General features: G+C 32.3%; 1 pseudogene; it reads right to left on the bottom strand.

Moving 5' to 3' along the window:
* Window positions 1–11017: 11017 nt before the first annotated feature.
* On the bottom strand, window positions 11018–12752 carry LOC149579784 (scopoletin glucosyltransferase-like; annotated as a pseudogene).
* Between the last annotated feature and the right edge of the window lie 3666 nt (window positions 12753–16418).

Here is a 16418-nt window from a genome sequence, read left to right as displayed (position 1 = left end):
ATCTAGTTTAGTCACTAAAACAACAAGCCTACAATTGCCCAATTTGAGGGACTAATTACAATTTTTTCTTGAAATTTTGAGTAGAAGACCTTCAAAAAGGCCAAACAAAAAGATATAGAAAAACTATTTTTAAAAATATGAAAAATACTTTCAAAAAGATTAGATCTTCTATATAATCTAGATCACCTAGAGGAAATACAACAATAAGCACAAATTAGAATCCTCCACAACTATCAACCCATATACTCATAGATAGAATTAGCATGGGTGTTTATTGAATAGTAAACAAACACAACAATTTTTGCATACCCTACATTAGCCATGTTTGTGTCATCCTTCTATTTGTGTAAGCATAGAGAGGCACGTGAAGCTCATACATAATGCCAGATGAAATCTCCAAAAGAAACACATAAATGTGAAGTCTCATTTTTAGTCTAATTTCCTTAGTCAATAAATATAAATAAAAGGACTGCCTAGAAAAAGGATGATGCCCAATAGCTCATAGAAATCAAAATGTAATAATTTGTTTATTGATATTCTTTAAAATAACCATAGTTTAAATAAGAAATTGGGGAATGTGCTTGATTTTCAAGAAACAAACTAATGCCTAAAAAGCATATCTAAAACTATAATCTTGTGCCTAATGAAAAGAACTAACAAGGGCCGTAGAGTAGCCAAGTTCTTGCTGGAGGTGTTGCAGGGTTTTTAGAGGGAGGGAAAGTTTTGTATGAACAAGAATAGGGTACACACTTTTTTTGTTAGAGATAAATCACACTTAGAAGCAAGAAGAATTTATGCATTGATTGAAAGTTTGCATAGGCAAATGAAGGTAGCAGGGTATGTGCCTGATGTATAACAGTCCTAGCCTTGTTCATATTGTGTAAGGCCTATAACATGAAGGCATTAATAGACCTATGTTAGAAATGTAGTAATCAAAAGAAAATAGAGTCGTATTTTTCAATCTCTTGAACTATGCGTACACATGTTGAGATTGTCATCTACAAAACAATTGATGCATTGTCCAGTAAGGAAACCAACAGATAAGTGATTAGCTTATCAAAAGAAACCAAATAAGAATAGATAGGTAATAGAGGCAAATGCAATAGGAATTTGTAGTTTCAACAAGTAGATGACCTCATCAAACTATATGTAAAGAGTAGATAACAATAGAAGCATTGTTGAGTAAGGAAACCAATAGATAAGTGATTAGCTTATCAAAAGAAACTAAATAAGAATAGATAGGTAATAGAGGCAAATGTAATAGGCATTTGTACTATTAGCAAGCATATAACCTCATCAAAGTATTTGTAAAGAGTAGATAACGTACTTATAATGGAAGAATTTTTTTGAATTAAATGCTCAAGCATTGCAATAATTTGACTCAAATTCTGGCATGGGTAGAATAAATCTAAATTGCTATCTTGTACCTATTATGAAGAGCATTTGACAGTGACATCTTCAAGAGAATGGAAACTATATGGAAAGAGACCAAGATATTCATCTATTGTTCCATGGTCTGAAAGAGAACAATCAAAAGTTTTATTTTACAATGAGTACAAAAAATACATGGTTTGTCTATATATCAAGAAGGCAAAGTAACTTTGAAAAAACAATTCGCAATCTTTAGATCCATGTTTTCATTTAAAGATATATGCCACGAGTCTCATGTTTATGAAAAAAAATGATAATACATAGCTTTAACATGGCAACGATACAGTTTATGGCCAACATAAATTGAAATGGATTTGTTCCTTACCCAAAATGTGAAGGAAGAAAATCGATTTTGCATAGATATAGGCTACCATTTCTCAAACTAGAAATAATCTTCAAATATGAGTTCTAATAACCATCTAGGCCAAACATACACACACACACACAAAAAAAAAAAAAAAAGGTCCAACATTTGAGTTGTTTGACGCTCACAGGTTGTTCCATATGCCATACAAAAAATTGAGGCAAGTGTTTTGTGCGTAATAATGCTACAAAAAATAGAGATTACAAAGGCCTCCGTTGAGAGTAGCATATTGTTTTACGGTGAAGGATTTAAGTTTTATAGTCATAGGATTTAGTGCATTCCAATATTTACAATGGTGTTGTTGAGAGTCAAAGTGAATGTTCCATAGAGTTGGAGTTTGCGCAGTTCATATACCATTTTTGAGATTTCTTTTGGTATTTTTCATATGGAATGGTTATGATCTCTAGGAATTTTTTAAAAGAAGATCACTTTGTAAGCTGTAGTTAATGCTTCCTTCTTGTCTTTGTAAAGTGCACAACAGACTGTGGTACCATGTCAGTTTCTCTGGTTGTGCACAGTGAGTGTAGTCCTCAGTGTTGAGATCAACAGAAGTGTCAAAAGTTAGTGCTTAGTGGCAGGTACTGCAACACAATTCATAGGGTTCCGAATGTGTATTTTTGGCCTTTAGTGTGCCTATGACCTGCATAGTTGAGTGGTATTAGAATGCATTATGGAAAGATTAGGAATAGTTTGTTAGAATTCGTAGCAGAGAGGGATGCATGTGGTGCTTACCTGCATGTTGGATCTGGTAACTTGTTGCAAGTGTTTCTTTGTAAATTCATCATTATGCTATTTGAAAAAGGAATATTGTGATGACTGAATCCCTGGGTTACCCCTAGAACCACTCTGGACAAAGTTTTTGAATAGTATTAGAGGCATGTCTGCTGTTGAGATGAGCCAGATCATAGTATTAGAATGCATTGTGGAAAGATTAGGAATAGTTTGTTAGAATTTTTAGTAGAGAGGGATGTATGTGGTGCTTGCATGCATGTTGGATCCGGTAACTTTTTGCAAGTGTTTCTTTGTAAATTCATCATTAAGTTGTTTGACAAAGGAAAAGTGTGATGGTTGAATGCCTGGGTTACCTCTACAAACACTCTAGAAAAAGTTTTTGAATAGTATTAGAGGCATGTCTTTTGTTGAGATTAGATAGATCAAATTAGCCCACACATGTGTATAGCTACTTGCAACATAAACCTGTAAAACTAGTGGTTAGTTAGGAGCACCAAAGTTGCTAGTATTTAATACATCGTAGTAGCCTAGGAAGTAATTTCAATGCAATAGATGGATAGTTATTCACTGTGGCCATATCATTATGTGAGTCTCCATCATTTACATGTACTTCAACATGCCCTCTGTTGTTGTGGTAGGTTGTGGCAATAGCACCAAAGGAGCCAACTGGGTAAGTGGAGTCAAGGTCTTCTAGTTGGGCAATTGTCATGTCAGGTGTCAACTTGTGTTGCTTGCACACAGGTTCGATAATATTTATCTTGCTCATGAATATCAAAGCAATAGAGCAAGGTGCCTCACTTCATTCAAATTGTGATTTTCTTTGTACAATGAAGCTGGTGATTCATATGGTGGATCCAACTATTATTTGTGTTTTGTTTGTTGCTAGTCCGTAGACAACTAGTTTTTCTCCTTCAAATACCAGTCCAACCCAATTTCTGCAAAGATCTCGAATTGTGCTTATCTATTGTAGTGCCGATATGAGGTTGCAAGTAGATCACAAGGATAGTCATCATTTTTTTGTCAAGCTCAAGACAATGTCTAAAAAAATTACTAAGAGAAATCTCTATGAAAATATAACTCTAGTACTATATCAGAAAAAATATTAAATCTAACATTAGTTGACTAACAACTTATTCATTAAATAGAAGGAAAAAAAACAAAATTAGATACTAAATCTTATCTACTAAATTTCAAATCAATAAAATAGATCAATACTAATTTCTAATTAAAGAAACTCAAGTTGAAGTAATTTAAATTAATATTTAATATGTTACCCTAAAGGAATATTTAACATAGATTATGATAAATCCCCTTTTATTTACTCCACTAATGAAAGTTAAGTTTAAAACTACTAGTCTATATTCTAAACAACACCTAGCATGCTCCATTGAAACTAAATGGATTAAGTTGTCTAGGATGGAATCTTTGAGGAGAAAAATGAATGTATAACTCAACATGAATCACTCTATTATGTCTAAACCTGATTTTAGATAGGAAACATTTAGAGGAACCTTTAACTCAATGTAGAATGTAGACTTTGTAATGCAAGGGTTAAATGGAACACAATGTAAATGATTAAAACTACACATCACTAATCAGCTAATAGTTGGAGCTATTTACATGAATATAGAAACTGGAAACTTCTATAGTAATGTATAAAATTATACATGCTGGAAATCTACACACTATACTGATTTAAATCATACATAAACTTGCATATAAAACTAACCATAAAGTTGCTGGAAAATCTGCAAATTGTAATGGTTTAAATCATATATGAACATGCATATAAAAAAAACCATACACTTGCTGGAAACTATGCACATTATACTAGTTTAAATCATATATAAACATACATACCAAACCATACACCTGCTGGAAAATCTGCACCGTATTTAGAAATAGAACGATTTATATCTGGAGAGCTGGGACTATGTATTTTGGTTGCAGATGTGTATACTTGAATGTTTAGCAGGGGAAGAAGGGTGAGGTATCATTATAATGAAACTTGGTTTGAAATTATTAAAATTATATGCAGTAAAAATATATTTATACTTGTTGGAAGTGACTCTTTCTTTTTCTAGCTACTTGTAACTAGTTCGTTGTAGATTATTTTTTTAATACAATATTGTTGATAATAATGAATAGATGATGGAGTTTGATAAGAATAATGAATAGAGGATGGAGTTTGATAAGAATGAAACTTGGTCTGGAACCATTAAAATTATATGCGGCAAACAATATATTTTAACTTGTTGGAAGGGATTTTTGTTTCTAGCTACTTGTAAGTAGTTTTTGGTAGGTTATTTTGTTAATAAAATATTGTCAATAATAATGAATAGAAGACAGGATTTGTGCAAAACATGGTGCCATGCGTCATATGAGACGGGCATCTCTGGGCCTAAATTTCTTCATAACAACTACATGCATGATATAATCAGCTATTCTACCAGGGACCTGTATGTGCTTTTTGGTTGGTCACTAGGTATGAATTGCCACTAAACAAATTCATTGTGAGGCCATTGTGCTCAGCACGGAGAATGTGTCATTAGTAAGAATGTCATACCGCTCTGTAGGAAGAGCTTATTGAAAGAGGCCCTTCATAATATGTATCTCTACCATTTGGATTTTCCCCTGTAAACTTTTGTCAAGAAAGCTTACCTCAAGTTCAAAGGCATCTTGTAAACTAAACAGGAAGGTTGTAGACACTGTTGTACAACCCTTGAAGGAGTTTGCTAAAGATAGAATCAGACTTGTGAAAAGATGTGACAAGCCAAATAGAAAATGTAAGAAGGCATGAATTTGTCAGGTTTTTGGCTACTATATACAAATTAATGTATACTTCTGAAATTTATGTATATTTGGAATGTGTTTCTTATGCAGAGTTAAGTAAAGTGGCATTCAACACTGCTATTGGTTTTTTTATGAGGGGTTTTGTTGGATTCTTTGGGAAATTATTTTTCATTCCAATTAACAAATCATTGTTGGACCAGGCTAGGTAAAACATTTTTTTCTGAAAAAATGTATGGTTTTTATATGATCATGGTTGCATTTTAATCTTTCTAGATAACTATAAAGTAAAAACAATAGAGTTGGCAATTCTTTTTGTAAAGATTCATTTGAAAATGGAACTCTCAAAGGATGCAATGTAGAGTGCAGACCTGTTATCAGAGGCTTTATAGGGTTTCTTTGGTCTGATTTGAAACCGAGATGTTCTAATTAAGGTAATAAGGTATGACTGTCAATTATTTTTGCCTATTTATTCGATTATCATAGATCCAAGAAAAGTGCAACCTCTCACAAATCTCACATTTGAAATCAGGCTAAAAAGGGGACGTCAGCCAACATGGAAAATAAACTCAAGTCCTATTCAATTATGTGCAGTTGTATTTAAGATGAAGTCTTTAAGAAGCCCAAGAAAGGGTTGATGACTAATACGCTATATCCAAATGTTATTTGCATGGTAGACCAGTACTAATTTTTTATTCTTACTTGAGTTCATCATTTTGGAGTGCCCTTAGCATCTAACATGCGATATTTCCTGGTCTTGGATAAACCTTTCTCTCTGCAAATGGCATATCTCTAAGTCATTCTGCAAAACACCCATTTGCAGTGAGGTAGAAATTCTTTCAGAGATTTGAACAAAATATCTACTTGCCACATCTTTAGCCATGCTCTTTATTTTCTTAAACCAGCAGCATCTGGATATCATTTAGCACTTTGGTGTCTTCAGAAGACTGCATTAATTTCTTCCAAACCAAAGAACATTGCATTCCAAGTGATGACTTTTCCGAAGACATTGTGTCAAAGATTTCACCCACAGTTGTACAAGACATTTTATTAAACATTCTATGCACTACATGGTCTCACATCTTCATATGTGTATACAAGGTTTATTGTAGGTACATTATTAAATTTGTGACGAAACCCAACCAGGTGAACTCCTTTAAAATTAATGTCTACTCTTTGATACATGTTGGGCTTTGCTAAAGGCAATCGTTATGGTTATTAAATCCAGAATTTACTTGGAGTGATATGTTGTTTATTCAAACTCGATCTGAATATGCTATATCCAAATATTATTCGCATCATTCAAGGGAATGATTGCATATGTTAGGGTAAAAGCCATACTAGAGCTAGATCCCTTGTTTTAAACGTAGTTTAAACAATTCAAAAATTGTAATTCGTCATTATGCAGAAGCCAGAGAAAAAAATTCTCAGTTGAGCACTACTACTTATATCTATGGCAAAACTAGAGTAATTCTGTCTTATTAACACTATTATTTTTATGATTGGTATCAACAACTCTGAATAGATATATACAGGAAAATATTCTAAACTACTGCCATTAATATAGGGTAAAACTGTATGACTTACTAAAAGAGAGACTATAACAAGAATATTAGAAGCTGGTAACGAGAAGCCCAAAATTTTGGAATGAATTAGGGTTTTTTGCATTTTCAGTTCTGTGAATAATTGGGTCTTTTAAGAACATATTACTCACTTTTTTAATGGGGAGATTTATATCTGAAGACTCCTTGCGACCTATTACAGTTACCCTTCTTGAAGACTTCAGCAATCATGTGCTGAAATATAATGGTGCCCTGAAATTATCAGTTAAGGAGAAATTTCATTAGTCCTGAGAACAAACAGTGTTCTACGTCAAACCCTAATCCCAAATGCCACCAGCGATCAAAGAACAAAACTGAAAGAAATCAACAACGGATCATGCATAGTGTTTACAAGCAACAGGATAACGGAAAAGGTTACAATACCTCTAAGCGAGCTCCACAAACACATCGTTCTATTCCTCCAATCAATATGCCCTACATATTTTGCACAGAAGTATTCGTAGTTGGGATGGTTCTTTATTTTTGTAATCGTCATAGCGTTCTATTGCAGCCAGAAGAAAGAGACAAGCGTCATAGCTGCGTGGAGGAGGGGCGGAATTAGCGGCTAGGTGGAGCTTTGGTTAATCCCGTAGAAGCAGGTGGCCCTAGACCTCGTTGTATGGAAAAAACCTGAAATAATTTTTATTTGAAAGTGTGAACCTTGATTTTCCCCTCTTCTTTCGTCTTGTAAATTGTGAAAGTGTAAATATGCCCTGCTCGTGGTAAATATCGATCATCTTTACCATTGTTGCAAGATTAATGAATTGAAAATGGCATGTGACAGGGATGGAGATTGGTTATGGAATATAGGCTTAATAACGAATTAAGCAAGACCCCTCGGCAATAGTTGAACTCATAATAATAATAAAACACGTTTGACCATCTAAAAATATTAAACATCTTACCCACAAGCCTTATCACTATTATGAAAAGAGAACAATTTAGTCATTTCCCTTGTCTTCCAACCTCTACAAACACCGACAACAAAATCGGGACCTACCAAAGAAAAAACCATTTCGGTCGCATCAGCAGAGTTTGAAGTAAGCGGCAATCGTCAGTCAAACACCCGACCCACACGTCATTAGTGCCCTCATCACTGTCATCGAAATCGTCACGCATGACGAAAGAAGAACCAAAGCCAAAATTGATTATTTCACGACAGCTACCCGAAGTTTATCATCTTACAGACTTCGTTTTTGCAGTTTGGTGTGGCCAGCGAAGATGAGTGTGTTGGAGAAGCCTCATGTTGTGGCAGTGCCATATCATGCACTTGGTCACCTCATTCCTTTTCTCGACCTCGCTAAGCTCCTCGCTTCCAACGGCCTTGCCTTCACTTATGTCACAACGCCTGCTAACGTCTGTCTGCTGCAAGAACATCTCCATCAAGCTGTGAACGATGACCTCGACATCCGTCTGTTTGCCCTTCCTACGCCTGCCGTGGAAGGCTTACATGGACGACAAAAGCTTTTTATGACAAAGATCGCACAAATAATAATAATATTAGTTAGATTTTCAATATATTTTTTATTAAATAAAAAAAGTGGCATACACTGTCTTGTTATTAATGTATATTTTAAATTAGTTAACTGTTATACTTAGCTTGCATTAAACACAATGGTTGATATTGAAACTTTGGGGTGGAGGCCTAGAGTTTAGAATTTGTGAAAAATGAATGTCTTAAGTTTTATTTTATAAATATATTTTGGTGATTGCCATTGGATCTAAAAGTTTAGAATAAGATGTCCACCATGCTACAAAGAGCTTATGTGTAGTTTCAAAAGAATAATTCTTAGATCTTCATGTTTGAATTTTAACAATCACAACATTTTCTTTTTTTTTAATTGTTATTATTGTTACTTTCGAAATGGAAAAAGATAGTATCTAAATTATAATCCTAAAATTTATAAATTGTTGGTAATTCTAGTTTGTGTTCAATGGCTTAGTATAAATCATGAAACCTAAAGATTGGTTTTTATTTGAAAGTTAGATACAACCTACTAGATTATTTTGTATTGCTTTAAATAAATTATTTCTCTCCTATTTAATAGTTACATCTATTTAGGTAGACAAAGTTAATCTAAAGAACTAAACTTACCAAATGCATTATAAATCACAATTGAAGCAAGTGATTAGAAGATAATAATAACTCTAAGAAACCCTTAAAAAATGTCATAAAATATTGTTGAATCTAATAAGTAAATTTATGTGGCAAAGTTTTTTAGTAATGAGCTATACTAATTTTTTTTGTAAAAATTAATAAAGTTTAGATATATTCATAAATTTAAATATATAAGATTATATTTGTTAAAAAAAAATTATTTTCTCATAATTCAATTATATATATTTGTTTAAAAAGTTCAAAATATAGATGTATTGACAAAATGAAATAATTTGGATTATTGATAAATTTGAAGAAATAAATTAGTTACTCAAAAAAATAAAAATTTAAATCGTTCATAAAGTGGTCAATGAAAATAGTATATGCACCACAATAAGGATTAAATTGTTTGAGAAAAAGAGTTTACAAAGATTTAATTTTGTGTACTAATCATACAAAATTGTAAAACTTACATAATATTGCATGCAAGATATGTGGAGTCATGTGGGTTTTGTCATATGTAGAGTTACAAGTGTGATTTGCTAATTGTTTCTTCTGTCTAAAATGAATTGAGATTTATTCAATCGAGTGATATTTATAAGTTTTATCTATAATTTATTAAGACAATTTTTGTAAGTGTGTAAATAATAAATTATATTTGATAGAATTTTTTTAATCAACGAGTGTTTTTCCATGTATATATTGATATTGTATGAATGTGTATCTTGTAGATTCATTTTAATTGTTTTATGTTTAATTGTGATGGCTAGTAACATAAGATTGTAATTTCTATCAATGTAGATACAAGTGCAAGTTAATAAAAATACACTTGAAGTTGCCTACCTTTTTGTGCTAGTTGATCATTGGAGAAATTCTCCTTATATTGTTCCCAAAGTTTCACAAGCTTCCCTTCCTCCTCCCATTAAGGACTAATTCATTCAATGATGGCATTGACATGATAGAATGATCTCACATTTCCTAATCTAGCAATGATGACTATAGTGTTCATCCTTATCTCACTCTTCCTATTAACATTCAACTTCTCTATTAATCTACAACTAAGGATTCTAGATGGCTAGATAGAGAAAACTTTCTTCACCTCCATTTAGTGATTTCTCCTTCTAAGACTACAAGTCACTAATTTCAAAAAGTTCAAATTTATTGAAAATTAAGTAGTCACCCACTTAAAAAAGTACAAACTTATTTAAAATCAAAATTTTAATGATACTTTAATTACATAATTTAGTAAATATAATATAAATTTATAAAACTAAATAATTACGACTTGCATTTATCATTATTTATTTAAATTTTTTATTATTTAAACTTTGAAATGTTACTATTGATAAGTAGGAGATAATTTCCACAAGAAGTCAAATTGTTATATTGCTATCAGGTTTTAACTGTGCGATTTTGAGTCAAACTCATTGACCCATATTTCATGAGTAGTGATTCAACATGAATCCATCTCTCATGAGAATAAATGGAACACTTAGCACTCATTGGATCTAGGTAATGCTCACAGGGGTGAAGCACCGGAACTTCTTGGGAGGTCACCCATCCTAATTAAATACTGATAGCAATATCACAATGTGACTATTTCCACTTCTCTTAAAATATTAAGTACGAAGTAAAAGAAAATTAAAATGAAACTAAATAAATAACAATAATTAAAGATTCCATCATCACCTCACCTCAGCTCAGCTCGAAAATGTGAGCAACATCTTTTTCTAAGTATTTGATTACGAGGAGCTAAGGCCAACAAACAAAAAGGATCATTGTGTCCCACTGTCTTTTAAGTGGAGTTGAACCACATCTCGCTTATACTGATTGCTCTTCACAGCGACATAGCTGTGTTATGGGCACTTTATGCAACGTGAAATGTACGAAATTTAAAAGTTTTGCACATATGCTTTTCCTAGAGTTTAAAAACACATAATAGAATATTCATAAAGAGTTTCAATGCAAGTTAGGAATCAAGTGATAAGTTACCGTGAAATATGGGTTACTAAAAGGAAGTTGATTGAATTAAACGTAACTTCTGAATAATACATCAGATGCTTACATCATATCCACCCTCAGCCTTACAATCCATGAGCTTATGCATCGCATTCGCAAAAGTTTCTAAATTCAGGGTCGAGGATCCTTCTGCTCCGACAGATTGTTTAGCCATTATCTGAAATTTGACAGCACGATTTCTCATCTCTTTACCTTCGTCGCTACCGAGGACAAGCCTTACACATTTCCCCACCTTCTCTTCACAAGGAATCGTATCCCTCTCTTGGCAAAACTGGACGCCAATGCAGAGTTCTTCAGTGACCAGCTTAGAGTTGAAATGCTGCTCTCCGAACATCGGCCATGTGACCATCGGTACGCCCATCAAAGTGCTTTCCAGAGTCGAATTCCACCCGAAGTGACTCATGAACCCACCAACAGATGGGTGGGACAAAATGACAAGCTGCGGTGCCCATCCCCATATGACCAACCCCTTAACTCTCTCCATGAATCCATCTGGAAGGTAGGAAGCGCATAATTCTTCTCTGCTCAATTCGGCAGATAAAGTAATCTCTGGGGAAACCTTAATAGACCAAACGAAAGACGTTTGGCCCCCTTCAAGACCCCTGGCCAGAGCCCTTGTTTGCTCTGGCGAAAGAAACGCCTGGCTTCCAAACGAAACATACAAAACCGAATTGGGGCTTTGAGAGTCTAGCCGTTGCGTCAACTTTTGCTCGCTAATGTCCGGTTTTTTCCCTCGGGTATTAGTAATGCAGCCCAAAGGAACCACGGGACCGACAGACAAAACGGGCTTCCCGTTTAATATGTTTTTCAAGTGCTGCAGATAACGAGGCTCGACATCCTCGAACGTGTTGACGAGCATTCCCCAGCAGTCTCCAATCGAGTGCATCTTCCCAATTAAAAACTTTAGATTCTCTCGATCTGGCTGGAGAAATCTCTGAGGCATCTGTTCCTTGGTAAATTTCACTGGAGATGACAAATATCATCGATTATAACACAATCGCCCTCCTTGCGCAGCGTACCAGTGGTTATGGTGCGGCAGATGGCGTGGAATACCGATGTTCCAAAAGCCCCACACGGAGCAAAACTGACTCTAATTGTTTCAAATCTCTTGGCGGACTGAACAGTCCAGTCGACGAATAAGTCGCTGATTATACACACCGGTCGACGACTCCCCTGTTCTTCGAGCCATTGATCGATTGGCTCACGAAGCCCCTCGACGAGTGAAATAACGGAGAGTGAAGATGCACGTGGCATAAGATCCATACTTTCGAATCCCTTGGGCAGACCTTGAATGGCGTCGAGAGGACTTAGGCCGACCAGCTGAATATCCTGATGAGCAGAGAGCTTGTCGGATTCTTCCACGAGACCTCGTCGACGGTGCTCTATTGTGCGAGTGGTGACAAAGCTGACGGTGAGAGAGTGTGAAGCGAGCATTTTTGCTAAGTCTAGAGATGGAATGCAATGACCCATTGCAGGAAACGTCACGAGTATAACGTGGGCTTTTTGCAGGGTATTCATGGCTGTGCTGACCTTCCTTGTGCCTGGTATTCTACACAGGAGCGTTTTTGTTAATATTTTAGATAAGGTGTAGAATCCCAGCCTTACGAGTAATACTAAGTGTCAGTTTGACGGAATGCAATGACCCATTGCAGGAAACGTCACGAGTATAACGTGGGCTTTTTGCAGGGTATTCATGGCTGTGCTGACCTTCCTTGTGCCTGGTATTCTACACAGGAGCGTTTTTGTTAATATTTTAGATAAGGTGTAGAATCCCAGCCTTACGAGTAATACTAAGTGTCAGTTTGACGTGCCGTGTGAGAAGAGAATACCATGGAAACATCCAAAAATGTGAATAGTATTGAAGGTCGACAATGCACGAGGAGTGTGCAAACCTGTTTTGCCCTAGCCATGGTTTAGACGTACATAGCTCACTAGAAAAGTGAAGGTTTATTCGTATACAAACTCTACAAATTACAAACAATGTAAATCAAATTTCAAACCGAACAAATTCATTGTACTAGGACATGCATATGTTGTGCTTGCCAATTATCCTATCATTGTTTGTCCAGCATGAGGGCAAAATATATTATATAACACTTATAGGAATCACCATAGTCATCTATGATGCTAAATGTGACATGGTAGACAGAAAAAAAAAAACATGCCCATTTGGTCTGAAATTTGATGTTCACCCCTACCTGTCATATGATTTTTTAATGACGGATAACTTATTTTAATGCCTTTCATTTTAGAAAAATTGGTTGTCGATTTTTTTGGTTTAAAAAAAGTTAAACAAATCTTTATAAATTTAAATATTTTATAAATTAGAAAATAATAAATATAAATTAGTAACGTATAAAAAGTCTTTATGAACATAGACTTTCAAACTGGTAATATTTAAAACATCTCAAATAAAATGAGCAAGTTTCTAACTTTAGAACTTCAAATTAATATAAATATATAACAAATAATATAAAAATAAATATAGGCAAGAGCTTACAACACAATGGTAACTTGTGAGCTTCTCATTTGGAGAGGTCTTGGGTTCGAATTCGCTTAACATATAAAAATAATTAATTAAAATAAATAACAATAATTGATCTATGCTTCCATTGTTTAGCGATTAAAATATATTACATAATAATATTGTGAATTACTCTAACTAATTTAGGGAAACAAATTCTATTCTATTTTAGCAAGATCCTAAATGATTATAAATGTATAATAATAAAAATAAAAATATATATAGAAATAATTTTATTATAGAAACATATATATTATATAATAAGATTGTTTATATATATATATATAAAATAAATAAAATCACATTATGTATATTATTAAGTAAAATATTGAGTGTCTTATAATAAATATTGATGGTTAGTAATAAATTTATATGTCATATTGACGGCTTTCTAGAAATTTAGCCTATCAACTCATATGGTCTAACAAATTTTCAACATGTCATATACGGCCCAAAAGTGCTAAAATGACCAACACAACTATCAAATTCCAAGCCTGACGCCCATACATACAATGCAAATCATATATGTTGGAATAGCTTGGAGGGCCCACTTCAATCCATTATCTTCCCGTTTGTTAATCCCCTTTACTTGACCTGCAAATTATTATTACAGTTGCAGAGAATCAAATTGCACTGACAAGCATGTGAAAGTAGAGTTGTGTTTAAGTTTTCAAAATTATTTCTCCCGCTTTGATTTTTTAAAATTGTTTCTCCCGCTTGGAGAAATTGAGGAGTGCATTTTTTCTTAATATAGATTTGATTTCTATTTAGAATGATAAAATATTTCATAAAATGTTATTATTATATTATTTTTATAAAATTTATTTGTTCAGATTTGTTACATATTTTTTCTATTAAAAATTATTTTAAGAATTTTTTTTTTAATTCAAAAGAATAACATAATTTGTGTCTTTAATTTTTTTAGGTATAAATTACTTTAATATGTTAAAAATAATGATGTAAATATGGTAGGAGCTATGATCTAATAATTTAAAAGAAACTGACCAATGCTAGAAATACTAATATAATAATATAAAAGACATTGAATAGATAGTCTATTTTCTAGATTTTTAAGATACATAAGTTAAACTAATTTATTTAAATATCTTTAAAAATATTATAGTGCTTTAATAAAACTATTAATAAAATGACTTAATGAAGTACTATATAATAATATGTCAATCTATCATACATTATAATAACTAAAAGTTAGACATATAATATTAAAAAACTAAACTACTTAAAATTTTCTTTTTTATCTATAAATATATATTTTATACAAAATATTAGAAGTTCAATATTTTTAAAATAAATAAATTTAGAATATCAAATCTAAAAAATGTAATTGTTAAAAAGTTTAATTATATATTTTTGATATGTTAATGAGTTTAATAAAAAAAAGTTGATTCTTTGTTAAAGTTCCTAAAATTCTAACCAGGAAAATATAATATTGTTAAAAAATTATATGTGTTGAGTTCAAAACAAGTACATTCAACCTTATATTTGTGAAAACTAAATAATATCTCACACTAAATATGAATAATATAATAAATTCAATATATGAGATTATTGAGAATACAAATAAATACCATTTTTTTTAAATAGTAGAATTGCACATTGAATAATATTTATTCCAGTTAATATATGCTTTAAAAAAGGTCTCAAATTATATAACCATTAGAAATGTTGTATAATATTAAAAATTTTGTTAAAACTATAATTTGTATTCCTTTACTCTTAAAATGTATAATTATAAATTTTGACACAAGGAAAAATATTTATTTACAAAACCATGCTCTATTTTTACTAAAATTTAGGAATGTTTCCTCATGTATATACAATTGAGTGGGGGATGCTAGGTAAGAAGAAGAGTAAAAATGACCTAAAAGATTGAATGGGGCATCCAATCATATATCAAACATGACAAATCAACATAAGATTAAAATGAGTTAGAGTTCCAAAAGAATATAATTAAAATTAGGTTTAAGTTTATAATTATAATAAGGATTATCATTTAAAGAAATTTCATATTATTATTCAATTAGAAATATGATTAGGTTTTACTTATGATTATAATTTATGAATTAATTTCACATGTTGTTTTTTTATTTTTCATTATATTAATTTATTTTATATTAATAAGCTATTTGAGTTGATTTGTATTTTAGTCTTATGCAGGAGGTGTGATTTTATTCCCTAAGTATTTTTTTGATTGAAGGTATTTTAATCATTATTTTATGTGTTGTATTAATATTGATAGTTGTTGTTGGCATTAAATCTTAACACTAATTCTCCCAGGTTAAATCTGAACACTATTAAACTTGACAAAATTATAATACTAACTCAATTCTTTCTTCAATTGTCACATTAACTCTGATTGAACCCTCACCCTAACAAAAGATTTATCTTAAAATATTACCTCTATTTATAAACTCACATTATCCCTGACCATAATCCAACCTTGAACCCTAATTCTAACCCTACTCCTACTCCTAACCATATGAATTCTTATCCTAACCCTAATCCTAAAACCTAACCTAAACCTTAAACCCTAACCCTAACCATAATATGAATCCCAAACAAAATCATAACCCAAACCCAAAACCAAGTCTAACCATCACATAAATATAAAAAACTCTCCTATCCCTAACCCTAACCCTAACCCTGATAAAAACCCCAATCCTAACTATAATAATTATCATAAACCATAGACCATAATCATCACCCATTATATTATCCATCATATAAACCTAACCCAAATTTCAATAATAACTATAATCCTAATCATGAACCCTAAATGATAATCCTAACAATAACCTTAAGCTTTAACCCTTATAATTTTTACACTATAAAATAATT

The sequence above is a fragment of the Cupressus sempervirens genome, chromosome 1 (assembly GCF_028749045.1).
Source record: "Cupressus sempervirens isolate cs-2001-9-10 chromosome 1, ASM2874904v1, whole genome shotgun sequence".
NCBI lineage: Eukaryota > Viridiplantae > Streptophyta > Pinopsida > Cupressales > Cupressaceae > Cupressus > Cupressus sempervirens.
This window is presented reverse-complemented; position numbering and strand designations above follow the sequence as displayed.